The 27,016-nt window shown below is 49.3% G+C and overlaps 2 long non-coding RNA genes across 2 annotated transcripts; one reads left to right on the top strand and one right to left on the bottom strand.

Annotated features, from left to right (window-relative positions):
* Positions 1–1,838: 1,838 nt before the first annotated feature.
* LOC309856175 lies at positions 1,839–26,943 on the top strand. Its single transcript, XR_014307081.1, has 3 exons — positions 1,839–2,130; positions 2,362–2,499; positions 26,455–26,943. It is a non-coding gene; the product is annotated as an uncharacterized lncRNA (long non-coding RNA).
* Positions 12,390–14,289, bottom strand: LOC309856811. The gene is made up of 3 exons (XR_014307363.1): positions 13,870–14,289; positions 13,120–13,169; positions 12,390–12,754 (listed from the first exon to the last, which is right to left on the bottom strand). It is a non-coding gene; the product is annotated as an uncharacterized lncRNA (long non-coding RNA).
* Positions 26,944–27,016: the final 73 nt, after the last annotated feature.

Below are 27,016 nucleotides of genomic sequence, written 5' to 3'. Positions count from 1 at the left end.
AAGAGTTCCAATTTCTCCATCTCCTGATCGACACTGTTCCTTTCTGTTTTGTTTTATATTTTTTTCCCATAGTAGCCATCTTGAGGAGTGTGACATAAATTTATTTATTTATTTATTTATTAAAAAAGATTTTATTTATTTATTTGACAGAAAGAGATCACAACTAGGCAGAGAGGCAGGCAGAGGGAGAGGGGGAAGAAGGCTCCCCGCGGAGCAGAGAGCCCAATGCGGGACTCGATCCCAGGACCCTGAGATCATGACCCGAGCCGAAGGCAGCGGCTTAACCCACTGAGCCACCCAGGCGCCCCAACATAAACTTATTTTTAGTATAATTTCATTTCGCTCTGGTAAAGAAAACCCATTTTCACTTGCCGTAAATAGAAAGTAAAAATAAAGTTTTCGCCTTCGCTGTCTAACCGCTTCCCACCTACCCCCAGTGGTGCTCATACTTTTGAACTCGGGGCACAGCAGTGTGGGTTTCTCTGATCCCTCCACCTGCTCTGTCCTTGCCCTGCCTCCCTTTGCCAGACTGATGCTACCGAAAGTGCTAAGTCAGCACGTGCAGCAGGGAGAGTCCTACTTATAAACTTCCGTGTAACAAACCACCCCAAACCTTCGCCCTTCAAACAACCACAAATCCTTTCTTTTGCCCGGGAATCTGCCATTCGGCCAGGATGTCTTGTGATATCCCAGGACTCAGCAGGGATGACCTGACCGCTGGCAGATTGGACTAGTAAGGGGCTGCCCAGGCCTCTCTTTCCCTCCTTAGTGGAGTCTCAGGGACAGTCCATGGCATCTCTCCCCTTGGCTTCTCCAGCCCCAAGTCCTCGTGGAAGCGTGGAAGCTCAGGGCTCCGAGAGACCCAGGTGGAAGCCGTGAGACCACCTCTACCACACTGGGCAGGAAGTCTCGGAGGCCAGCCCAGACTGGCGAGGAGGGGACACAGAATGCACATCCTGGTGGGAGGAGTGTTGGAGAATCTGCAGCCACCGTTCGCCCACCAAGGAGGGTCTGCCAACCGTGAGCACCCCAGGCACACTGAGCTTCCCAGGGCGGTGGCAGGATGGAGCCCTGACTCTGCGGAGATGGGTAGCCCATCTGTTGGGCTTCAGGCTCACTCTTGACTGCCTTTGAATTCTGTCTGCTGCTGGACCAGGCCTGTGTGCATTTCCAGTCCCTGTGGGGCGTAGCGGTGCTGTTTTCCGCGCCCAGGACATGAGAGCAACGGAGGCGGCATCAGAATCCTGCCACAGGTTGTACCGTGGCTTTCGTGCTTCATGTGCCCGGGGGTGTGTCAGAGCCGGATACAGCCGAGCAGGCAAGACGGTGGGGGGTGGGGGGCGCAGGACCGGCCAGAGCTCCGCAAGGAGCATGCGCAGTTCCAAGTGACCCAGCACAGAATTGCAATAAGATGCCGTTTGGGCTTTAAATAAACTCAAAATATTAAAACTCAAAATATTTTGTCCTATATCTGAAACCACTCCAACTCAGCTGCGACGACAGCCCCTCTGGTCCCCCGTTAAGCAGGCGGCAGTCTAGTTTATCATAAGGTGCTTTCGAGAGTGAAAGAGGATGACACTAAAACTGGCCTAAACCAGGACTGTCCCAGGAAAAGGACTTCAGATCACCTTATCCTGGAGCTGTCTCCGCAATCGGTTGCTCTAGCAGCCTGAGCTGAGCAGCCCCTCTGCTGGGTCAGGCCCAGGGCTAGGCTCCAGCGGGGAAGCCAGGGAAGGGGGCCCGATGCCTGCCCCCAGGTGGCTTCCTATTGAATTGCAGGAGACACAGCAAGTGCCTGCACCTGGGTGTGGCTGGAGTTCAAAGGAGGTTCTGCCTGGCCTGGCCTGGATGGGGGGGGGGCAGTCAAGGAAGCCTCTGGAGAAGGAAGAGCAAGGGCTCTTTCACGTGCAGTGGGTCGGAACGGGGAGAGGGCAGCCTGGATGCGAGCTCCTGTGGGCCTTCCCGTGAGCTGACCCGGTCCAGCCAGTGGCGCAGGTGCACGTGGGGGCGGCAGCTGGACAAAGGGCCAAAGAAGGCCAAAGCGAAGGATCCCGCCTGATGAAGGTGACAGCAGGAGCCCCGGAACAGCTTTTCCTGGGGTTGAGTTTCATACTGGGAGCCTTGATTCAGGTATGACATCCTCTTTGTGTGGGTATTTTAAAAATGGAGCAAATCCAAGCCCCGCCCACCACAGCCTTTGCAAAGTCACTGCTTCCAACACGTCTGCTTCAAATCCAGAGGGCTGTGACAGGTCATGTGATTCCTCTGCTCCAGAAATTTCACTTTCCCTTGTTTATAGTATATAGACTCTCTTGCTCTCTGATCCTTATCGTAGCTTTTAAATTCTTCGTCATCTGGCAGGCAACATTGTTTTCAGTTGCAAATGACAGAAGCACAACTCAACCCAGAATGTAAACCCCGGGAGCAGGATCTGTCTCTTTTGTGGACTGCTCTATTTCCAGACCCTAGAAGAGTGCCTGGCAACCCAGAAGGCCCTCAGTAAGTACTTGAATGAATAAATGAAACCGGATTTAAAGAAAAAAAAAACGTGGGGGACAATATGTGCTCCTGACCTGGGCTCAGGGACTCAAGCAATGTCGTTTCTCTCTCTCATCCCCCCCCCTCCTGTGTTTCTGTGTGCGTGTCATTTTCATTCTCTTCTGCTGAAGGTGGATTTCCTCCCAGTGATGAGCATGGTAAAGCAAGGCAAGTGGGGGCAGAGGGAAAAAAAACCCACATGAGTACTCTCTTTGGTTAGGCTAGGCTCACACGAGCTTTCTCTAGCACAGTCAGTGCAGAAAGCGGCAAGAACTGCTCTTATCAGAAGTGGAGCATCCTGGTGCTGCAGGAAAAACAGACAAAAAGCCAAAATGCCTATAGACCAGTACACAGATGCGCCCTTGGCATGGGACTGGGTTGGAAGTTCTGGGACAAACTCGAAATGCTTTTGAGGCCTCAGTTTGATCTTTTGGGATCTGTGCTGGTTTTAACAGGAGAACAGTGCTTTAAATGACTCACTATTGAGTCCAATGTGTTCTCTAGGAAGTTGTGCCATAAGTATTCTGTGGCTTTTTGCACCCCTGGGGACACTGGCTTATCCCCTCCATGGTCTGAATGGCTCAGGTTGAGAAGCCAGACTTGACCTTCACAGTTTCCTCCAACCTATTTCCTGAGTGCCCGTGCCGTGGAGAGGATGGGGGGGGGGGGGCACATTCCCCTGCCGGAAGCCCTCCCCTGCCATCTCTGCCTCTTCTGGCCCTGCCCACCTGCAAAGGTACTCACAGAGCCCCACATCCTTCAGACTGCCTTCCTGGGTGGCTCCGTCTGTCCTGTACACAGAGGGTGTTACAGTGGACGGAGCCCTGAAGATCAAGGTTCCAGTCCAAACGTGGCCACCGGTTTTCTGCATGACCCTCTCTATAACGCATTTCCTCTCTCGGCAACTCAGTTTCCTCTTCCGTAAAATGAGGGATTGCACTGACCCTGTTAGCAAAAAGGGCAGCTCTCAGCTCCTTCGGCGCCTGCTCCTGCCCCTGACCCAGCCCTTCTTGGAATACTCCCAATTAGGAGTGCTCTCTGTCCTGGCGGAACTAGGACCATTTATTGGTTCAGAAGTTCAGGGGCTAGAGCTTTTCTCACTGGTAAATGAGAAGAGCTAAGGTCAGGGGTTATAATGAAGGCTCTCTCTCTCGCTCGCTCTCAGCTGGGCAGGAGACGTCCCCTTTGGGAAGGGGGCCCTCCCACACTCTTCCCGTCTTTTACACTCTGTCTAGCAGGGACTAGAATGGAGCCTAGGGGAAAGGGGGTCACTGGATAATTTGGCTGAGCCAAGCAGATTCTCTGTGTGGTCTGACCTGGCTCAGAAGAAGCACAGAGCTAGGGCCCCCAGAAAATGTGCTCGGATTGATGGAATGCAGCAGAGAAAAATGCTTATGAGAGACGTACAGAGGAGCACACACGTTGTCACCAAAGGACCCCTTGGGTCCCATTACTCTTTGTTCTCATGCAGAACGAGGGCACGACACCAGGAAATGGGAAGAATGTTCTCCAAGTATATTTTTGCCTCACAACGGCAGCTTCTGCTTTAAGGAATACGATAGAGGCATGTTTTGAAAGTAATGCCCAGTAACATCCTCTTGCTCCAGAGTGCGAATAATTCTCTGGGGGAAACAGTTTCCCCAGAGAGCTTCTAAGAGGATGGGAGAGGCTGGACATCCCTGTGGCTTCCGGTGTCTCTGTTCAAGGAAATACAGCCTAGGAACGCTCCTGTCCTTGGTAGATGTGTTCTCGGGCCACGGGCCTGGTGGGTTTCCAGTACAGCGAAAGCCTAAATTCGGGGTTCCCCTGTACTCCCCAATGCCAGTTTTTTTCTGGAGCTTGGCAGCAGTGGCAGGGAAATGCAGGGGGCTTTGTCATCATCTGCAAAAAGTTGGCTGAGCAGAATCAGGCTTTCTGTGGGGTGTTTTCCTGACTCGGGCATGTCCCAAACTGGTCAATGTGTCTTGCAGCCCCAGGCACGCGTCCAAGTCGCGCCATCCTGAATTGCTCCTAGAGGAAAAGGAGCCTGTTTCAACTTTCTATCCTTCTTAAAGTGTTACTTTGATTAGACAGGAGATAGCAGTCTCTTTAGCCATATTACTGTTATGACTCTGTCATGGTTGTATTTTTAAATTATGCTTTCCTTTCCCTTTGCCAAGAGCAAACGATAACCCACATTTGCACGGCAAAACCAACCAAAGCTGGGGAGGGTTTGGCCAGACAGGTTTGCAAATGTATTCTAGGCCTCTCATTGCCCGAATAGGAAGTCCTTCCCCATCCCCAGGTCGGGGGACTAGGGTGGGTTTTTTTTTTTTTAAATAAATACAAACTCTTTTAAAAAAATAAAACAAGTTTTATTATTGCTATAAAAGTAATGAATTTTGTTGTTTATACAAGTATTACTTGGAAAATACATAAAAGCATAAAGGGAAGAACAGATAGCGTCTATAATACTAGAACCCAGAAATAACCACTATTAACGTTTAACATATTTCTTCCTAGCCTTATTCTCTATTGATACAAAACTATGGATGCAAAATGTTCCCAATACACTTGTATTACATATTCAGGAACATATTGCAAAAATAATTTTGTACCTTACCTGTATTATTACTTTATCGTACTGCAACCCACAGATAACCATAATCAGATCTGTGGGTATTCCCTTGGGCCTTTTTTCTGTATATTGATACAAAACCATGCATGCAAAATGCTCCCAATATGTTTATACTGCATATTAGGAACACATCGCAAAAATAGTTCAGCATCTTTCTTTGATGGACTTTTGGCATACTTCCTCCTAGCCTTTTTTCCATATGATTGATACAAAACTATGAATGCAAAATGTTCCCAATACACTTAGAGTACATATTAGGAACACATCGCAAAAATAGTTCGGCATCTTTCTTTGATCCTTTAGACCGCAACTCCAAGGTAACCGCTATGAAAGTTTTGCTGTTTCCTTCCGGCCTTTTGTCTTCACGGTGAAACAAAACTGCACACAAAATGCTCCCTATATCCTCAGACTGCAGAGTTGCAAACGGCAAACACTTGGCGTGCTTCTTTGCACGCCGAGTATTCCGCAGGAGCATGTTCTTACGTCACTTACTAAATGCAAGTTACTTTGTTTGCCCAATCCTGTGTGGTTGCTCCTCGGGAGGTTCCTAATTGCCTAACTGCCAGCCTTAAAAATACTGAAATGAGCATTTTTATGTATTCTGCTTCTGGGACACTTTGTTCATGCAGTTTTTGATTTTTCTTGACTACTTCTATGAAGTCAGCATATTAAAGATGACCTTCCATATGCGGTGCTTATAGCTCATGTTTTTCCAATTGTTTGCTGAGCAGAGCATAAATTCTTTGTTTTAACATCCTGGCATGAATATCTAAGTCTCAATTCATTAAGAAGAAACTTCAAGTAATTACAAAGACACAGTTTGACCCCCACCTCCCATTAAACTATTAAAGTACAACCCAGCTCCCCTCTCTACCCCCACCCACGGCAATTACTCTCTCCCTTGCTTAGGGCCCCCTGCCCCTACCCCCTTTTTCATCAAATGGTCTTGCAGTACTTACCAGCTGTATTGCTATGAAGAGGAGTGGCTCCCAGACCTTTCAGTTATCAATCTGTCACAAGTGCACAGCGGTATCTCGTGACATGATGATCCCCGAGATGTCTGAGGTCTGCGCATCCTTGACCCCAAATTTTTGTGTTGCCCGGGACCCCTGGAGGCTTTTCAGAGAATTATGCTTGACAACATGACACAAAAACAGGGCATAGCAAACACACGTGGAAAAGTAGAGAAAGAAAAAAAAAATCAACTCAAATCCCACCCCGCTTACCCCTACTTTTGAATCGTGGTGTCCATGCGATTTTGTGTCCCTGATTTGTAAAACTCGGCATCATAAGTGTTTTCCAGGTTTCTGTGTAGTCTTTAGAATTATTATTTGCAATGGCTGAAAGAGGTTCCATTGAGCGAGTGACTACATTAAGTGAACCCCTCTGGCTGGATGTTCTATTTGTTTCCTTAAGATTAATTTGATTGACTCTATAGCAAGTCTCAATATGGGCCGGAGATTTTTAAATGAACTGAAACCACGTGGGGGTTCACACATCCACTTAGCCCCCGCTGGGTCAGGCACAGTCACTTTTCCATCATCCTGGGGCCAATCTCGGGCCTCCCCCAGGAAGTGCCCAGCGTGCAGGCAGAAGCTCATTGCAAGATTCCTCAGTTGCCCCTTGAATGTTTCTGGCCAAACGAACTCAGCTCTATTTCCTGCTCTAGTCCCTACTGTCTAGTTGGTTCTGATGAGCAGAGTCAGAGGCCTCAGCCCAGCCCAAGACAGATCCTTAACCTCCAGAAGCCTGTTTTCTGGTTTGTAATTGCTTTTTGTTGACGGCCTTATCCTATTTATCTCTTGTTGCAAGTGGAAAATATGAAAACATTTGGAAAGGCATGTAACAGCAAGATGCTGGGATGATTGGGATTCTCGCTATTGCGGTTTCTGTGGCCAGGCCTTTAAAAGATCTGGTCTTGGGAGAAGAGTCTGCTCTGGAGAGCGGCTAGGGGTGGGGAAAGGGGCACAGGTGAGGGAGATGCCTCTCCAGAGAATCACAATTCAAAGCAATCCGGACTCCCAGCCCTGTGCTCAGTTCCCAGACTAAGAGTATTGATTGGCTGGCTGGGGGAGGGTGAAGCCAGGACTACCCCCCACCGCCAGCTGCTCCAGGCCCAGGGGAGTGTTCCCAAGCCTGAGCCACCATGGGAAATGGAGATCTTTTCAGGGCTCCTCCCTAATGGCTCAGTTTACTATCCCCACCCCCAATAGGAGTCTAAACCTTTTTGAACTTGCCAAAAAGATCAGTTGTGAGGGAGGAGAGGGAGGCAAAGGTGGTGGATAGGTGAAATAGGCTAGAAGAGCTAGTAGATCTTTGTTCTTTGAGCAGTAACTAGTGGGCGGGGTGAGTGGGGTGCACAGGACCAGAGAGTTACACACTTGCTATCATTGGTGATATATATATACACACACACATATATATAAATCATATATATGGTATATAAACCATATATATATAAACCATATATATATTTTATATATTTTATATATATATGGTTTATGAGCAATGTAATAATTTGAGATACAAATGCGTATATAAAGTTCTAAGGTTATGAAGGTAAATTATGCTGCCAGCCCATGGGAAAATAGCTCTCTAAAAAGTTATGCTGACTGGGATATTCAGCCCTTGATTCAAGTCCTTCAGACCTGTCAATAAACTCCATGATCTTCCAAAACATGCTTTCTGAACCTACTTTTACTTTCATCTTGCATGGCGGTCTTGGCAGAGCTGCCTAGAAGTGAACTCCCACCTGTGTAGGAGCACTTTGGCCCCAAGTGTTGCCCTGAGCTCTGGGACCCAGGACTGGGGGGAACAAATGTAGCCACGCCATCTGCCTTGAGGATCTGATAGGTATGGTGTTTGAAAACAGCCAAATAATTTGCACTGCAGAGTCCTTCTTGGGTCTTTTTAATTGGACAGTTGCCTGTATTAATGGAAATCACAAGCAGCATTCATTCAGTCTCTTGGCACTGGAGTATATCCAAGTGTTTTTCTGTTTGGGGTTCCACTTGAGTCCTTGTCTGCATGCCCCCATAAATTACTACAGACTTGCAACCACTGCCTTTTTTTGTGGCCCTGGTTATTGGCATCTAGTTTCCCAAGTAACACTGACACACATCTGTTCAAATCAATTGATGTTCCCCTTGTAACGGACTCATTTGGCGGGAAAATCAAGTTGAATGTGCCAGCTGGAACAAAGATGCGTGGGTCTGGGGGAGCGGCAGAGAGGAAGAAATGGTGGGAGTGGGTATTTCGCCTTACAGATCATAAAACATTTTCCAATAACATTTTTAAAGGATGTATAATAGTACACTCAGTCATTGATTAGATTTTTACCCCGTGTTGTGGGACACTTGGGTGATTTTCAATACCTAGTGAGTTAAAAATGCATATAAATTACAGACTTTGAGAGATGATTGTATTTTCTTGAAACAGGAGTCTTCTGTATCCAGATCCGGGCCAAGAGTGTTGCTGTAGTATGCCTTTGTTGGGGGGGAGAAAAAAAAGTCAGTACTGCTAAAGGGAGGTGCTGGATGTCTTCAAAATAAATATTCCTGTGATTTTTTTTTTAATTATGTTCCATTCTGGGTTCTAAAAGCTACCTGTGTGTCTTATCCCACAACTTAAAGAAATGTCAAATTGCAAATTTAGAGCTAGGTTAAGCTTTTCCTAGTTTAAGAGCCACATCTGCCTAATAAACTTAATACGATGCCGTGTGCATGCAGCTTCCTCGCTAACAAATAACACGTGTTGGGGGGGGAAACATGAGAAAACAGTGGAAAGGTGCCCCCTTGAAGGTGTAACGTTGCATCGGTTGTTCAGCCGACTATAGATTCACTTTACACAAGTCTCTCACACATTATGATGCACATTTAGCAATGCTGAAAAAACAATTTTAAAGAATACCTTGGAGAGTTGTTAAAGAGAATTTATAGTCTGGAACGAATTGCCATCTTCTTAATTAACACAGAAATGTTTGACTAAAATATTGCTTTATTCACATTTTTGTCCTTGGGATGGGGTGGGGGGGCGGAAATCTCACACGGCGACTTGGACCAGTGTGAATAATGGCGCAAGATGAATGTGTTAAGTCAGAAAAGGGCGCCGAGCAGTCAGAGGGCTGAGTGGGCGCCCTGGATCTCCAGGTCCCTGGGTGGGGTGGGGCGGCCCGGGGCAAAGGGCCGCCTGGCTTCTGGAAGGCAACGCCCCCCGCTCCCGCCCCCCTCCGCCCCCCGCGGCCCCAGGGGCCCCCGGCTCACCTGGGTCCTGCAGGAGCCCACTGGAGGGAGCCGGAAGGCGCGGGCGCCGTCCTGGGGGGGCGGGGCTGGGGAGGGGGAGGCTGGGCGCCGGCTGCCCCGGGGCCTCCTTCTGGCTCGAGGGGCGCCCGTGCAGAGCGGCGCAGAGAGGGACGAGGGAGGCCGGTGGGAGGCAGGAGGGCAGCTGCCAGGTGCCTCCCGGCACCCCCCGCCCCCAGGGCAGGGGAAAGGCGGGCGCGGGAACCCGTTCGCCGCCCGGGCCCGGGGACTGCGCGCCCGAGGGGCCGGCGAGGCGGGGAGGGCCCCGGGGAGCCCGAGGGGCCGCGGCGGGGCCGGAAGGGCCCCCAAAGCGTCCCCCCGCGCCTGCCACGGGCGCAAGGGCTTCTGGGAGCGCGGCCGCGTGGGCCCTGGGGGCTGCCCGACTCCCGGCCGCCCGCGACCCCGGGCCTCCCCACCCTGCCCGCCCGCAGAACTGCGGGGACCCCGGGCCCGGGCCGCCCGCAAGGCCAGCTCGAGGCAGCCCGTGCAGGCCCGCGGGGCTCTTGGTGTTCGGTCGCTTCCAAGAGGGCCTGAAGCGTGGGGACGAGTCCGCACCTCCTTTTGTCCTCAACCCACCCAGACGCCAGGCCCAAAGCCATGTGCCCCTGCGGCGCCTTTCACAGGACGAGGCAGGCCTGGGCCGGCTCTTCTCTAGGCCGGCCATCCCGCTCCCAGCCGCTCGGGACCCCCGCGAAGGGTGCAGGTGGCTCTAGAGGTCGGCAGGGTTGCGGCACGAAGGCTCCCTTGTGCCCCGGGCGGGAAGGGCCCTCGGTGGACAGCTCGGGTGCTGCCATTTTCTTCAGGAAGTGTCAGGCCAATACCCTGCGGGGGGGGGGGCATTTCTTTTCCGTGAGGCCCCTGGAGCGACAAAGGTGGCCTTGAGGCAGCGCCTCCACAGTGGAGTTCCGGGGCCAGATTTGGGGCGATAAGGTGAGAAGCAGCTAGAAAACGCAGCGCCTCATTCCTTGCTCTCCTGCAGGCCTCCGATCACGCTGGGGTTCATCCTCATGCTAGGCCCGGAGCCTCGCCACAACCATCCTTGCTCCAGCCCCCAGGAAGCTCCCCGCAACACAGCTGGGGGGCGGGGGGAGGGAAAGAGGGTATTGAGAAGGGCTCAGAAACGTGCGCCTTTCCTGGACCCCAAAGCCCTCCCCACACGCGGAATCTGAGCCAGTTACCAGGAGCCACAGGGCGCCCGCTCACCCTTCCTGCCTCTTCTTGCTCCTTTTCCAATACCCGGCGCCCACTGAGTTGCTGGGGCTTGAAGGTGGTCCTTCTTGCCTTTTGTCGTGTGGGTGGTATTCTAGGTGATCCGCAAGGGATTTTTGCAATCGTTTAAAATTTCACCTGGGCAGGGAAAGGGATGCTAACGAGAAGCATCTTTCACAGTCATTTACGTATTCAAACACGGGCAAACCTTAGATGGAGGGCTAACGCGCTAAGTTCCGCGCCTCGCGGCTCTCTGCTTCGGGGTGGGCACTTGCGGGCGCTGCACTGGGACTTACCTGGGCGGGTGGGCCCGTATGGGAGTCCCAGCCTTGCCCGGGCAGCAGAAACAATACTCCAGAGCACCGATCGCCTACTGCAGTACTGTTCCCGCTGCTAGGGCACGGCTGAGTGCTGGCCACCGCGTCCCTGCTCTGCTCAGCGCGCGCTGCCTGCGCGCGGCCCCCGAACACCCCAGGTCCTCGCCCAGCGGTGGCGCCCTCCCGCGGACTACCGCGGTGCCTCGTGCGCGGGGGGCGGCGCAGAGGGAAGAGGAGAGACCAAAGCCCCCGCCCACCTACCTGCTCCCGAACTGGCCTTTGGGAGCGGGCGTCCCGCAGGAACACACGTCCAGCAAAACCCAACCTTCCAACTTCCCCGCGAGGGGGTATAGCAGCGCCTCACGTTTTGAACCGTTCAAAGCACTTCAAAACATGAATTGCTGCTGCATCCCCTCGGAGTCAACGAAGGGGGGGATCGCTCTGGGGTACCTGCAGGTGGAGAAAGACATGATGACCGTTAGGAAGCCCCGTCAAGTCCCACCCAAAGGCGAGGAATAAAGCAAAGGGTAGGACTAAGACGCGTCATTCCAGATCGACATACTTTTGAGGACTTCACCGTTTGACTTCGAAACTGGCTGGTGTAGCGAAGGGTGTTACTCTCAATCCTCCCTCCCCCAGCGGCTGAATCTTGGAAAAGTGTAGGGTGAAAAGCAGAGGGGTGGGAGACAGGAATGAGGGTGGGGAAGAGTCTTACCTCTGAAGGAAATAATAAGAGAAAATAAATTGAGGCACTTTGGCACTATCTGGATCTCTCTTGCCAGCTCTAAAGTCTTAGGGAAACTTCTTCCTGCTGCATGTTACAAATCAGAAGTCTCATGTAATGATGTAATGTCCCCGTGGGGGGGGGGCACAACTTTTCATTTATTGACTTAAAGGAGATAACTAAAATATCTCTGGCAGCTTCAACTGATTGTAACATATAAGAGAGCTGGAAATATAGATCCTTCCATACAAGCATCCAATGTCCCCTTTAACCCCCAGCGCCCCCTTCTTTTGAGCGATAATTGTCTCTAAATAAAATATCTAGATGTTTACATATGAGACTGGTTACTCAAACTTAGTTATAAATAATTTATACTTTTCAATGTCACCTATCAAACCATAAATCCAAGAAATTTCAATACTTGGTGTCAGTTCACTCTTTCCTGTCCTAAGCAGTTCCACAGAAACTCACGTCCTGAAATGGCGGTCACAGTGCAAACTCCTTAATGCTTAACTCATTACACACCACCTTTTCCTTTTTAAACTGGACACACATTAGCAATAAGTTACATGGCACCCACTCCCCCTCCTTTAAGCGAAATGGTCAATTAAGCAGAGAAGAAACTACTCTGTAACCTCCACCACAAACCTAAAAGGTAAAACAACAGAACCAGCATAGAACTGTAATGGTTTCGAAAATTAAAATACATTTCAATATGGTCATGAACACTTAAAGTATCCAAGTGTGCTAAGTGTTCTGGGTCATTTCAAAATCATATCGGTTTTTCAGAACCAGTACAATGGATGTTGTGTCCTATTTATTAGTTAATGAAATGTGCACAGTATTTAATCAGACTAAGCACAAAATTCATCACACCAGGCTGAGATTCACTACTTCTGTCACGGTGAACACAGTTATTAATATAATAACTCCACTCCCCCAGTTGGGACATACAATTGTCTCTTAATTCCACCTTGTTTTGGCTATTTCATTTACAAACAACTTTTACAGTGGCTTTTGAGATTAATGGCGAAAAACGTCCTTGGTTGCCCTTAAAAAGAAAAAAAAAACACGTTTAGCAAATGCACAGTTATACTTTAAAACTCCACAAACCTCTCCCAATTAAGTATTTATGTTCCACACAAATATGTCTGATATCACATCATATGTTAAAGTCATCCCTAATTTAACATTTCCTTGGTTGACTACGGAGAAAAACAAGTTATTGGAAATAGCAGTGGTGTCAAAGGCAAAGGTCCCCTCCAGATCGCTCTGCCAACTCACTGGAATTGAATTCATTTTGTACCTTTCGCTTAACCCCCTTCTCTCCCAGTGACAGTGCAACGACTAACATTCCTAAAAAGCCACCTCGCTCCCTGAGTTTACGGGTTTCCCCTTAGACTGAAATTTACTTACGAAAAGAGATTACAAAGAGGCGTCTTGTCACTTCAGGAGGCGGTCAGTCGCTGATACAATAGACAAAGAATCAATACTTGCACTTGCGAGTGGCCCACAGCCCCACCCCCACCCCACCCCCGCCCAGCTGAACTGTGTTTGGCCAAACCATTTATGAGCCAAAGAAAACGCCTCTTCCTCTGTTCATATTTTACAACGTCTTGTCTCAATTTTGCAGACGCCTTCTTCCCCACACCCCAGACACACGATGTCCCTTCCCTCGGCGCAGTCGTGCCAAACTTTCCCAATGTCAAGTTTCCTCCAGGGAAAACTAAACATCCTCGAGCGTTTTAATGGGGGTAAAGACAATGCAAAATTCATCATATTTCTTTCCAACACTTATTTTCCTGCTTGCCAATAAGAGCCACGAAAAGTTCATTTACAGTCTGTCAAAACCAGTGGCTCCCGACCCGGGCGAGGTTGACAGTCGGTCCCTGCCCCTCTACTCAGTTTGCTCTCCCCGCCCCTCCTTGTTAGCTTTTCTCCCCAGCCCGTTTCCTAAGAATTTTCCCGGCCATAATCGTGTGCTGAACACTTTCAAGGTCCGTTTCCCCCGCACCCCGGCCCCCAACGCGCTTTACAACCCCAAAGCAACACAGAACTTTTCCAGCATTGTCACCAGGGTTTTTCCAGTCGTCCGTAACCAACGTTACTAGCCGGGAAGACGCCAGCCAACAAAGTCCCTTAAAAAAAAAAAAAATCGCATGTCACCTCTCGCTCCACTCGAAAATGGCGCCGAAATCGAAGAACTTCTTAAATTTCATTGTCAGCTTTTTGCAAAGGTTTCTGGGATTTTCCTGCGAAGCTGCTTCGCCTGGTCTGAGAGCTAGCAAACAAGCAAGCAAGCAAAAGAGAGAGAGAGGAAGGGGGTGGGGGTGGGGGGGGGAGGACACAGACAGAGACCGAGCTGGGCCGGGTGGGGAGCAGGGCCAGGACTTGGGAGACGGCGAGGTCGCGGGGCGCGGGGGTCCGGGCACCGAGCCACGGGGATCGGGCGCCGGGAGCCCGGGCGGCGGCGCGGAGGGCGCGCTCTCGCGCTGGCTGTGGCGAAGCTCGGAGAGCGGCGTGGCAGAGGCGGAGCGGAGCGAATGCCGGAGCTGTGCGCGCCCGGGAGGCGAACGGGGAGCCGGCGGAGAGCCTCCCGCAGCGGCCCTAGAAAAAGCCGGCTCCGGGGGCGTGGCCACGCGGTGCTCACGCTCCCCCCCCTTCCCTCCCCCCGCCCTCGGCCCGTCCCGCGCGCTGCTCCCAGGCCCGGGGGCGGAAGGGGGGAGGGGGTGAGAGGGCGCGGCGGGGAATGGCGGGGCGGGGGGGGGGGGCAGCGGGCGCTCGACGCCACCTCCTGGGCCCGCAGCCGCCGAGGGCCGAGGAGGGCACTGGGCAGGCGGAGGGGCCGATGCCGAGCCGAGTAGCGGGCTTCAGGGAGAAAAGAGAATATGGAAAATGGCCAAGCCAGGGGCACAAGGTAGCGCAGCGCGCACCCAGAGACCCACGTGAAGGTCGCCGCCCCACGCCCGTCGGTCCCCTGAGGGTGCCCCTCTGCGTGGCTGGGAGAGAGCAAGGTGGCTGAGTGAAGCCCCTGGCCCTGTGCTCGCTGGGGGTGCCTGAGAACGTTTGGGGGAGGAGACCGGGGTCTGGGACGGCGGAAGAGAGCGCTGTCCCTCGCGCGTGTGCGTCTAGACTCGTCGGGACTCCCCTGCCCGCGCCACCCGGCCGAGTTCTCAGGGAGAGAGGGCCCTGGCACGAGGCGCGCCCCGAACTGGCTGGCGGTTCGCACGGGGCGGCGCGGGACAGAGCGCGGAGGGAGGCAGCACTTGTCCACCCAAGCCCCATTCCAAGAAGGGAAACTGATTTTAAGACTGAAGCGGAGAAACCGCAGGGAAAGACCCCTTCCTGTGGGTGCTAGAGGCGGTTAGGGACGGAGAGTTCATTTCTCTTGGTGTGGGAATGGAGTTGAAGAGAAGTAGGAGGATGTCCTTAACGCTTAGAAGATGCCCGCTGAAGTGCGGAGGTGAAATGTTATAATGTCTGCAACTTTCAAATGATGCAGCTAACACGCGCGCGCACACATACAGGGGGAGCAAGTGTTGCAATGGGGTAACAGTTGGTATATCCAAGGGGGTGGGTGGGTAAACAGACGTTCGTCTTGTTCTTTCAACATTCCTGCATTTTTGCAAAATGTCATTATAAAAATTTCGCGAGACACCCCGTATGGATTTCAGCGCCTAAACGCTGTCTAAGAAAACGAGCCCGGTTGCTTCCTCTCTCCCCGTCCCGGGTGGGACAAACCGCCGCCAAGCAGGACTCGAAGCGAGCGGGGCCACGGACGGGAAGGGCAGTGGGTAGCGCAGCCTGTGGCGACCGCAGCCCGGGACACGGCACGCGGGCCGGGAGGGCCCCCCGCCCCGGGGCCCTCGGGCAGGTGGGCAGCGGGGCGCACCGAGCGCGGCCGCGGAGGAGCTGCCCGGCGCGATCGCTGGGGCCCGGGCCGCGGTGGAGGCTCTCGGCGACCCCGGCCCGTGGGCTCCGCCGCGCCAGGCTGCCGGCGCAGCTGGCGGGCGAGCGGGGGAGAGCGGTGGGCGGCGGGGAGCAGAGCAGCGCGCTGACGCCGCCGCCCGAGTACCCCGCACTTCCCGGGGGAGGTCGCGGCTGCCGCGGCCTGCGCCCGGCGTCCCGCCCGCGCGCCGGGTGGTGGAGGAGAGCGCGCGACTGCTGATAGGAAAAAAAAAAAAAAAGAAGAAGAAGAAGAAGAAGAAAGAAAGAAAGAAAAGAAAAATCAGGTGCCAAGAGAAAATGCAACAGGGGCACACACGCGCACGCACGCACACACACGCACGGGCGAGATCAGTACGCAGAAATAGACGCACTGATACCGCCGTGCTCGAGTTTCTGAGGCTGCTTAAGTCTCGCATGCGTTTCACTGTGATGTTTCTGGAGATCTAATGTAAAAATCTCAAATTTCTTTGCCATGGCGGTTTTGCAGACCCAAGGCGTTGCGTCTTTCTTTCTCTTTCTTTCTCCCCCCCCCGCCCCCATTTAGAGGTGGGGGAGGGAGAGTGGAGTCCAATAGGGTCTGCAAAGCCTTTTAAAAAAATTAACCGAAAAGATTCTACGACGAAGATGGGATTTTCAGAAAGAGTTTTCAAACTGCAGTGACTTGGACGACTTCGGTGGGCGCTAAAAACTCATGACTGAGCTACTGTTTCCATATTCAGTTCTTCAGAACTTTTCGTGGACAGGCTGAAAGTTTGCTGGGCTGTCAGACGTGACTGAACAAGCTTCTAAATCCTCAGATCGATCATTTATAAAGCTCCAGTGTCCTTTGGGTGAAAGACTTTTCTGGGCTTTTAAGGCTCGGCTGCGTGGGTAAATTTGCTTGGGTTGATGGAGCTGCGTGTAAGCGTGTAACCCCACCTAGATTAGGAGAAGGGCAGAAGATTCCAGCCGCGTAAGACAAAACACGTCCTCTAAAGAAAAATTGCAACAGCTTTCTTTATTAAACTCTCTTTGCTACATCAGCAAATTAGAGAGCCAGTTGAATATTGATGAATTCTTTCAGGGTGAGTAACATGGCTCCAGGCCTCAGAAAGGGAGGGCAGGCTTAAGTATTTACTTAAGTGAACAATCTTCAAATACTCTTCAAATATGATGTCTCAAGGATTTTCTTTGGTTTTCTTAGGACCTCTGAAGCAAAACTTAATTCTGCAAATGGCTTCTCATTTTTTAGTAGGCCCTTCGCAACTTGACAAAACTCGCAGGATAGAAACTGCACTACGGAGTGCTTAGAAACTCGTCCTGGGATTAGAACCCTGCTCCCGCTCACCAGCGGGGCCTCAGGGAGGCCCTCCACCAGTAGTGAGGCAACTTCTCACTGGATAATCCCGGACCCCAAAACGAAAGGGACACCGGCCTGATCTTTGTCATCTGGAAAATACTCTTTCCAAGCGAGTGTTTTCAGGAAAATAGCACATATATATATTTTTATTCTTCAAAAAAGAAGCTATTTATTATTTAGCAATAGCTTTGAAGGGTCTGAAAGTTCAGCTGAGAAAAATAAATTAGCTCTAGACTGGGGATATTCAGCAAGAAAGTTACGCACAACAAGGTATTTGGAATACTTTCTGGAAAGTGTTTTCTGAAAAGCCATTGCCAATGAGTGTTTGGAAATAGGTACTAGAGAAGGGAGTGGAGTGCAAGAGTCTTTTCTAGAACATTTCTAGATCTTAGCATTTTTACTTTAAATAGAAATGTCTTTTATGATTATGTTTTTTCATGGAGGCCTTGAGTTAAGGAAACAAGACTTTCCTTATGTTGTAAATATCCAGAAGTCTTCAGAGAGATAAAATCAGGATAGAGTTACAGTTTTAACAGAAAGAAAACAACTGGAATCGTGTTATGAAGCTTCTACTGTGTTATTTGTAAAGGTTTTTTTTTTTTTTCCCAGGGTTCAAGCAAAGGCTAGTTAGTGAGCAGCAGTAATAGAAAAATGCTTGCCCAACTGTCAGATTAAACAAAAAAAAATTAATGCCCTTTGGTAATTTTTATGGCACTCTATGAAATTAGTTATGATTTAAAAAATTAGCTCTTTGCAAAACGTAGAACTTGGGGGGAATTTTTCAAATCTTAGCTTCTCCCACCCGCATGATCTCACCAGGAAAAAGTAGAATGAATTAGTACATTTTTCCTTTCTGCCAAAGAGGAGCTTAGCAAATCCTTGACGGCTGTTGCTTTTGATTTCAAGGTCTCTTTTCCATCCTCCAAGACGCAGAATCCCTGCCTTCAATGCCGCAGGGATTTCTTCTTTAAACACGGCATGTTTTTCTTGTCGGGTGTGTACTATTATTGTCTTAATTATTCCTGGAGTTTTGCCCATTAAATCAAAGACTGTCTCAGATGACAGAAATGATCGGACCCTTGCGCAAAGGAAGGCCACAGTGAAGGGGCATAGGGCGGCCTCCTTCTCTTCTCCATGAGGGCCCTACCGTGTCACTGCCCTATGAATAAGCAGGAATCCCTTTCCTCAGTGGAGAGGATAAACTGACGGAGCACAGTGCGGTGAAAGGGGCAAGGAGACAGAAGACCCATCTCCTGGGTACAAGAACAGGAGTTCAAGTGGAGTCCCAGGCTAGACTTTAATCTGTCACTCGGTTTCACTATAAATGTTATGATCATCAGTCTTTAACCTTACACTTCTAGCACTTTCCTTGAGCCTTCCCTAATTATGAAAAGGAGAGAAGGAAGGAAAAAAAACAAACCCAAGGCAGATCAATGCCAACATGTCAAAGGTAATGTTGTTCAGGGAAGGTGAAACGCATTTGGATAGTCGTTGCTTCATTTACACACACACACACACACAGAGAGACACAGTTTTTTTTTTTTTAAGCCCCAAAGTGACCAGCACCAAGGAGGTCCTGTATAAAAGCACAGAGCTGTGCCAAGTGCGAATGACTTCACTTTGAGGATCTCAGCTACAGAAAGGGAAAACGCTCCTGGGGGCAAATAATGTCTTGCTGGGTAGAGGGAGGAGGAGGGAACAGGAAATTGAAGGGTGCTAAGGGGTGCTATCTTTGTTTCAAACCAAGATGTGTTTTCCAAACCGTGAAATACTTTGTTGCAATAGGGAAGGAGGAAAAGTCAATATTTATAGCTGCGGCATTTACATTCAAGCTGTTAACACTGACTCCCAGGACTCACTGGCAGCTCTCCTTCTCATCCCGGAACCTAACCCAGAACCGTTTGCATTAAAAAAAAAAAAAAAAAAAAAAGACTTAATAAGCAGAATTTCTAGGACTGGTGGAAAATGTAATTTCTCTTTACTTCCTGTCTCCTAAAATAAGTCTTGGGTTTAAAATCAGGTGGGATTTTGTAGCCGTTAAGGAGTAGAGCAAGCCCCATCCAGCAGCACGGAATGGAGCTGGGGATGTGGCCCTAGTTTTCAGTTTTCCCATTTGCCCTAAATCCAGCGCTTAGCAACTTCCTTAGCTCAGGGTCCCCAGGGAATGTCTAGGCCAGAGGCAGACCTGAGTGGAGACAAGAGTGAGGTGGAGAGTGAGAATGAGGGCAAAAGAGGCAGAAAGAAGATGGGGGGGGGGGAGAGAGAGAGGAAGGAAGGAAGGAAGGAAGGAAGGGAAAGGTAAGGTATGGAAAGGAAAGGAAAGGAAACCAAATTCTTCTCCTCCATTCCTGTCTTTTAGTTCAAACCACCCATCTGTGCCACTGGGTTACCAAGGTCACATTCTCAGGCTGCCCACTTATCCCCCCCAGCCGTTGCCTCCTCCTGGTAGTCCCCTAAGTTCTGCTTTGAAAGCACAGTTCTGAACACATTAATCCTTGGCACAAAGATCACACATCTCAAACATAACCCTCGAACACGGCCTTCAAGGCCCTCTTCAGCCTGGCTCCAATCTGCCCCTGGGTTGTGCCCCCACCTTCCCGGCACACCTTCTTCGGGCTTCCCAGTCCGGGATGTTTGTTCCTCCCATTTCCTCATCCCTCAAGGCCCAGCTCAAAGGCCACCTCCTCCTTGAAGCCCTCACACATGACCTCATCGGAATGGAGTGAACTGCCTCTGCCCTGGGCTGTCCCAGCACATTATTAAAGTTAGTTAAATCTGAGTGTCTTCTCAGCAGACAGCGAGCTCCTTGAGGCTGGGACATGTCTGTCTATGGGTAGATTTTCAGCACTTTGCACAATTCCCACCATCCGTTGGTGTCTGATGCGTATACATATTGGTCAGACAAATGCATACTCAAGAAGGGAAGAGAGGATGTGGAGGTTGAGGTGGCCTTTGGTGCCCCGGGGCCTGACATCTGAAACACATCTCCTTTCGTCATAGTGAGATTAGCTACTCAGGATGGGGAACCCAATCCTGAAATAGTATCATCATTGTTTTATGCTTTTCAAACTAAGTTTCAAGCTGGTCCTTGAAGGATAGTGGAGCTCGGCTGGAATGGGAGGGGGGGACACCATGTGCTCAGAGGCCGGGAGTCAGAGCAGAACTGGACAGAGGCTATCTACGGGGGAATTAGGGGGAGACCGGGCTGGACAAATAGAACACCTAGATTACAGGGGTGGGGGGCGGTCGGCAAGTAGGCAGGGGAGTTTTGGCCTCAGTTGCCAGATGATGTGAAGGCTTTCAAAGACCTTGAGCAGGGGCATGATGTAATGAAAACAGTGTTTGCAACAAACAGATGGACTTGGCTTACACAGTAGCTCTACAGACTCTGAGCTGTGGCAAATTTACGGCGACTGCACAATCGGAACGGGCTCTTTTCCACACCACACAGGAGTGAGTGTTCCTAGTAGGGGAGAGAAAGGATGGGAAAATACCATCTTGTGCACCAGGAGATGGGCTAGGCTTGGAAAGAAAACGCACCCACTATTTATTTATTTATTTATGATTGGTGGGGGTGGGGTGGGGAGAGGAACTGAGGAGCAGAGGGAGAAGGACAGAGAAACTTTAAAAAATGATTTTATTTATCTTAGAGAGAGAGAGAGAAAGAGAGAGAGAGAGTGTGTGCACGGGGGTGGGGGTTGAGAGAAGCAGAGGGAGAGGGACGCTGAGTGCAGGGCCCCATGCGGGGCTCGATCCCATGTCCCTGAGATCATGAACTGAGATCAGGACCTGAGATCACAACCTGAGATCACGACCTATACGGAAACCAAGAGTCAGATGCTTAACTGACTGTGCCACCTAGGCGCCCCAGGGAAGAGAGAAACGTCAGCAGACTCCAAGCTGAGCAGGGAGCCTGACACCGAGCTCAGTCTCACGACCTGGAGTCAGATGTTAAACTGAGTGCACTGCCCCGGGGGCCCCTGAGCTCAGCTCTTTTTTTTTTTTTTTTTTTTCCCAGCTGCTATTCTCAACCTCTCTCTTTCTCCCCCTCTTCTCTCCCCCCACCCCCTGCGCGCCACCACTTCCTCCCTCTCTCCCACGCTGCACGTGCACGCACCAAAACACCCCCTCCAACTAGGACTTGACTTGGACTTGAAAGTTAATCAATTTCTTGTTAAATTACTCATGCACAAATGTTTTAAAACATCAGGCAGTATCAGGCAAGACAAATCCATCGAAAGAATCCAGAAACTTACCATGTGCTGATTTGAAGGAGCAGCGGGACAGTCACAGACACCTTCCGGCCTAGGGATGGCAGTTTTTGAGGGTGACGGCCAAGTTTCACACTGGAGCATGTTCATTTTCGCGGGCTCCCTGAAAACACTGTCGTTAAATATTTTCAGGAAGTTAAAATACCGTGGAGAGTAATGTGGGCAAATGAAATGTCCCCGGAGTTCCAGTCACCCAAGTATCAGGGCATCTGTAGACCTTAAGTACATGTGACTATTGTCAGAAGGGTGTGATTTCTCCACCCTAGCGGGGCAGAATTTTAGCAGATGAAATATGAAATGAAAACGAGAATGAATTTGTAGTTTGGGTTGTTTAAAAAAGGCAGGTTTTTGCACAGGTTATTTTATTTTGATTGCAGACTGTAAATCATTCCAGGGAGTTGGTGCAGGAAGGCCGCGGACACTGACTTTGGGTCACTTTGTCCCCAAGTCGACCCACTTTTCATAGCCTGGAGGGCTGGGCTTCCTCTAGCCCTGAAAAACCCATCTCCCTCCCTCTATAGGACTCAGTCCTTCTCTCCCCACACTGGCTTTCTTTTAGTATTTGTCACGTAAAAGCAGCTTAGAAAACAGACCAAATATTCTATGGGCATTAGTTGGAAAATAAACTTTTCTTTTAAAGATGTGTGTGTGTTTAAGTTGTGGACTTATAACTTAAAAGAATTCTTGATAGAAAGAAATAGGTATTTGGCCAAAAGTCAAAAATTTTGAAGTAACTTTAAGAGGTGAATAATTTACATTAGTATGGTGTTTATATAATAGGGTGTGTGAGACAAAGTTAAAATAACACTGAAAATTGCTTGGGCAATTTAAATATTCCCCCTCGTAACTGTAGAATATAAGTGCCTTCAAATGGTACTAGTTTCTAGACAGCTGGTGGGGATTTTTGTATGCTCCTTTATGTTTGAAAACTGACTCAGAGCAAGTCCCCCTTCCTTGTTGGTTGGAGAACATCTACAAATGAATGCTGACAAAGACACAGGGAAAAGGGCCAGTCTGGCCCTTCACCTCTGGAAACCTGTTTAGGAATACCTGTCCCCAGTCTTCCCACCTGCTCTTACCCAGGGAGCCCCTCAGCTCGTTCTGGTTAAACAGCCTGCCAGCTACTAGGATTTTACCCATCACCCTGCAGGTGAGTTATAGAAACGTCACCAACAGCCAAGTCAGGTGGTTGTGAATTGGAGGAGAGGCAAGCCAAAACATGGAAACAGTAAGTGATGGGAAGAATCCTGTTACTATTAATATGTACATCAATGAGCAAAGACCCACCCCTGCCCTTGATTCTGAAGCTGGACAATAGTTTGAAGCTGGATAATAATCACACACACACACACACACACACACACACACACACACGATTCATTCCCCTACCTCCCCACCCCACTTCTGAATGACATTAGAAGATTGTTGGCGTCCTCTGATGTTGCAAGATTGTTATCACCAACATAGGTAACACTGGAAACAGCATTACAATTTCTACCCAATATTGTCATTTCTATTATTTGATTTACCTTTGATGTTTTTTTTTTTGGGGGGGGGGGGTAACTGTCTTCATCAATGTCGTCTTCTAAAAACAGATGGGAGCTTCCTCTGGAATGCTTTCCACCAGTCAGTCCGACCATCCTGTAACTTGCAGCTCATGGGACTTGTTTTCCCTGGAGAAGGAAAATACAACTCGCCGAGGCAAGGATACAGCTGCGACATATCGTTTATTTTTCCACCCGGTCTATGTCCTGACATTCATTGCATTTACATAAATCGGTTGAAGAATGTTGTGCTGGCGGTCTGCCATCGCAATGGTCCCCAGTGGTCCCCGCCTCCTGGTGTTCCCACCTGTGTGTCATCCCCTCCGGGCTGAAGCTGGAGACGTGCTTCTAGCAAGGAGCATATGGCCGAAGGGATGAGGTATCACCTCTGAGACTGAATTACCGCAAGCCTGTGGCATCTAGTTTGGGCTCTTTCCCTTCCCTCCCCTTCCCTGCTTTGACCTCCCCTTCCCTCCCCTCCCTTCCCCTTCTTTTCTCTTCCTCCCCCCTTCATTCCCTTCTTCCCTGTCCTCTCTTTCTATCATCCTGACCATCACCATCATCATCCCCTCTGTCTTCCATATCAGGAGACCGTTCAGACAGGCAGCTTATGGAGAGGCCAACAGAGCGGAGCTGAGCTTGCAGCTGCACCGAGGGCTTGATCACGAGGCGAGCATCCTGAGTCCTGAGCCAGAAAATCCCCAGCTCCGTCCTGCCGGATTCCTGAGCCACAGATGCTGTGAGATCACAAATGGCTGTGGTTTGGGGTGATTTGTTGTTCAGCAATAGATAACGAATACAGAAAGTCTTGTAATTGTATAACGAACATTAACTTTATAAGCCATAAACCTGACCCAATAATTCATTTTCTTCTGAAAAAGTTGGAGAAAAATCACTCAATCAATCTCTCTCAAGTCCAACCCTTCTTTTTCCCCCTCTCCTCTCTTTCTCTATTTTTTTTTTGAAACAAACAACTATCATTACAATTTATTTCTTTGGTAAATTTTATTTATTTTTGGTAATCTCTACACCCCAATGTGGGGCTCGAACTCACAACCCTGAAATCAGGAGTCACATGCTCTTCCAGCTGAGCCAGCCAGGTGCCCCTACCGATGCAATTTAAGTGGGATATCATAGAGATCAATCATAGGGATTGATACTAATTAGAATTAAAGTAGGTTTCTGTGAAAGCTTTCCCTTTGTAATAAACACTTGTTCCTTGATAATGTTTCTTATAAACATGGTGTGTGTGCCTGTGCCGGGGTGTGTGTGTGTGAGTGTGTGTGTGTGTGTGTGTGTTTGAAGAGTGCTGGGCTTATTTTTAAAGCTTGACCAGGTTACCATTATTGATGCATAGGTGGAGGAATGGGGGTACTTTCATGCATCTCCAAAATGTGCTACTGTTTAAAAATTAGGGATAAAAGACTTTTTGCCCTTAACATTTACATGTAATTTACACACTTGAAAAAAATCTGCTTTGCTATTTTCAGGTTATAGGAATAAAAATTTTAATGTTACTTTGAGTCTCCTTTTAGGGATGAAAAATTTCATTATGGCTCTAATTTCTTTTTGGTGATTTAAAAAAAAGTATGTTAAAACAAATATAATATTTGCCATTTTAACCCTTGTTTAAGTGTACAGACTATGGCTTTAATTTATTTTGAAGTCATCTCTGCACCCAAAGCGGGGCTTGAACTCCTGACCCGAGATCAAGAGTCAGATGCTCTCCTGACTGAGCCAGCCAGGCGCCCCATGGCTCTAATTTTTAAATATTTGACAAGTGATCACCATAGCAAATGGTTTTAGACATTTCTGGCCTTCCCAGAGATGGAAAGAAAGATGAAAATGCTCATTTCTTTTGACGGCAGTAAAACATTTCTTCTTATTAATACAGTTATGGTCAACACTATGTGTCCATAATTCGCCCAACTCAAAACATACTTTTGGGGGGGGGCGGTTACAGCAGTTTTATCTTCCCATCTTTGGAATGGTTCCTATGCTTATGAGCCTCAGTAGCACATGGTCAGTCAACCTACAAAGTGCTATGTAAGACAAAGTCCAGACAAAGCAGCAGACATGTAAGAGAGAGTCCCCCATGCTCCAGCAGCATGTGGCCAATGGGAGAGGATCAAACACGCGGCTGAAATGGTGAGGTGCGTGCTGACTACAGAATAGTGTATCCAAAGGAACATGTGGGGGTATGCCTAGAATCTGAGAGGCGATGTCTAATTATACCGAGACATTTACCCAGGAGAAAGATGATTCTCGACCACAATGTTGCTTTGCAGGTGTGTTCTTGAGGTTTCCTTTGCCTTGAATGCCCTTCCCGTGCAACTTCACCTAACAAAATGCTCTGATTTAAGGCCCAAGTTCAAAGGCTCCCAGTTCCATGATGACCAGTTTTGCCCCACCTTGACTTCTTTGTTGCACTGGGAGACAGAGCTCACCTAGTTCTGTCTCCATTGACATATCTACTTTTTTTTCCTAACTATGTCTTGAGTGTTGAGTGTAAGGGAATTCGGCTGCAGTGGTCCGACCTGCCTGTGTGCATGTCACCCTCCAATCCTGTATCTCCCAGGGAGGACCCCTTCCAATTTCTTGGGCTGATTCTTGGTCCCATCCACTGGGATGTTATTATCATCTACTAGACTGAACATGTCCAGCCTGGACTCGTCTTTGCCCCTGGCTTCTACCCTTACTCCAGTTTCCTTACTTAAATCCAGAGCTTATCATGTCTTCTGAGCTTCTTGGGGCTCTAAATGGTGACCTTCTTTGATTCACTCCTTTTTCGTAGTCAGACAGGTCTGGCTTTAGCTCATGTCTTATGCCCTCCATGAAGCCTGCTCTCTCTGCTCTGGAGTCTTCCAGACTCCAAATTTGCCGGCGCCTCCACGGCTCCTTCTCTAACCTCATCATTTGCTACCATTGGCTGCCATCATATTGGACTAAACTACTCGCGATCCTTCTGATGGCCACAGCTCCTATCATCTACATAGGCTTTCTCGGGGCTGGAATAGCCTCAGTTCCCGAGGCTCCTTTACTTGTCTTCTCCAGATTACACTCCTCGCTTCGTTCACCAGTGCCTGCTCGGCATCTAACATAATGCCTGGAACACAGGGCAAGCTCAAGAAACATTTGTTGAATGAATAGACTGTTTTCAGGGCCCCGTTTTGTTTTTCCTCAAGGAGGGACAAGAGTTTTTCTTTTCTTTTCCTTTTTTTTTTTTTGTTTTAAAGGTTATTTATTTGAGAGAGCGAAAGAGAGAGAGAGAGAAGCAGAGGGAGAGGAACCAACAGAAAACAGACTCTGTGCTGAGCACAGACCCCAACCCAGTGCTCGATCCTACGGCCCCTGAGATCATAACCTGAGTGAAAATCGAGTCAGATGCTTAACTGACTGAGTGACCTAAGCACCCCAAGGGGGCAGGAGCTTTTAAAACAAGCTGTTTCTTCAACTACCCTGATTGCAATGGACTGAATATTTGGGTGCTCCCCCCAAATTCATATGTTGAAATCCTAACCCCCAGTGTGATGGCATTAAGAGGTGGGGTCCTTGGGAGAGAGTAGGTTGTGAGAATGGGGCCCTCATTCATGGGATTAGTGCCTTGTAAAAGGGACCCCAGAGAACTCTTTTGCTGTCTTTCTGCCAGGTGAGGACACAGGCAAAGGCAGCAGTTTGCAACCCGAAAGAGTGCATTGCCAGAACTGGACCATACTGGCACCCTGATCTTGAATTTTTAGCCTCCAGAACCATGAGAAAGAAATGCCCCCCAACCCATAGTACTTTGTTAGAGCAGCCTAAACAGACTGAGACAGTGACTGAATTTCTACTCATCTGCTGAACGAGTATCGTATCACAAACACTGCGTACAATACCACGCATATTGTGTATAGTATCATGTACATTATACTAACACTGTCTGCTTCTTAATAGGGGTGTGCCCTTGGGCAAGTTTCTTTTGATCAATCTGTGCCTCAGTTTCCTTATTTGTATAATGGATCGGGGTTGTAGTGAAAATTACATGAGATGCTTCTACTACCTGGAATGTTCTCGAAGATCATCCCAGGGCTGCCTCCTTTTTCACATCAAGTCTCAGTTCAAATGACGAGTCCTCAGAGTCCCTGACTTCTCTGACCCCTTGTCCAGTTTCCCTCTTATTACCTGGTTTCAAGTTTTTTCATGGCATTCATTATTATCTGAACATATTGCTG

This window comes from Mustela nivalis (assembly GCF_964662115.1).
Source record: "Mustela nivalis genome assembly, chromosome: X".
NCBI lineage: Eukaryota > Metazoa > Chordata > Mammalia > Carnivora > Mustelidae > Mustela > Mustela nivalis.
The sequence above is the reverse complement of the archived record's forward strand: the minus strand, read 5'-3'. Positions and strand labels throughout refer to the sequence as shown.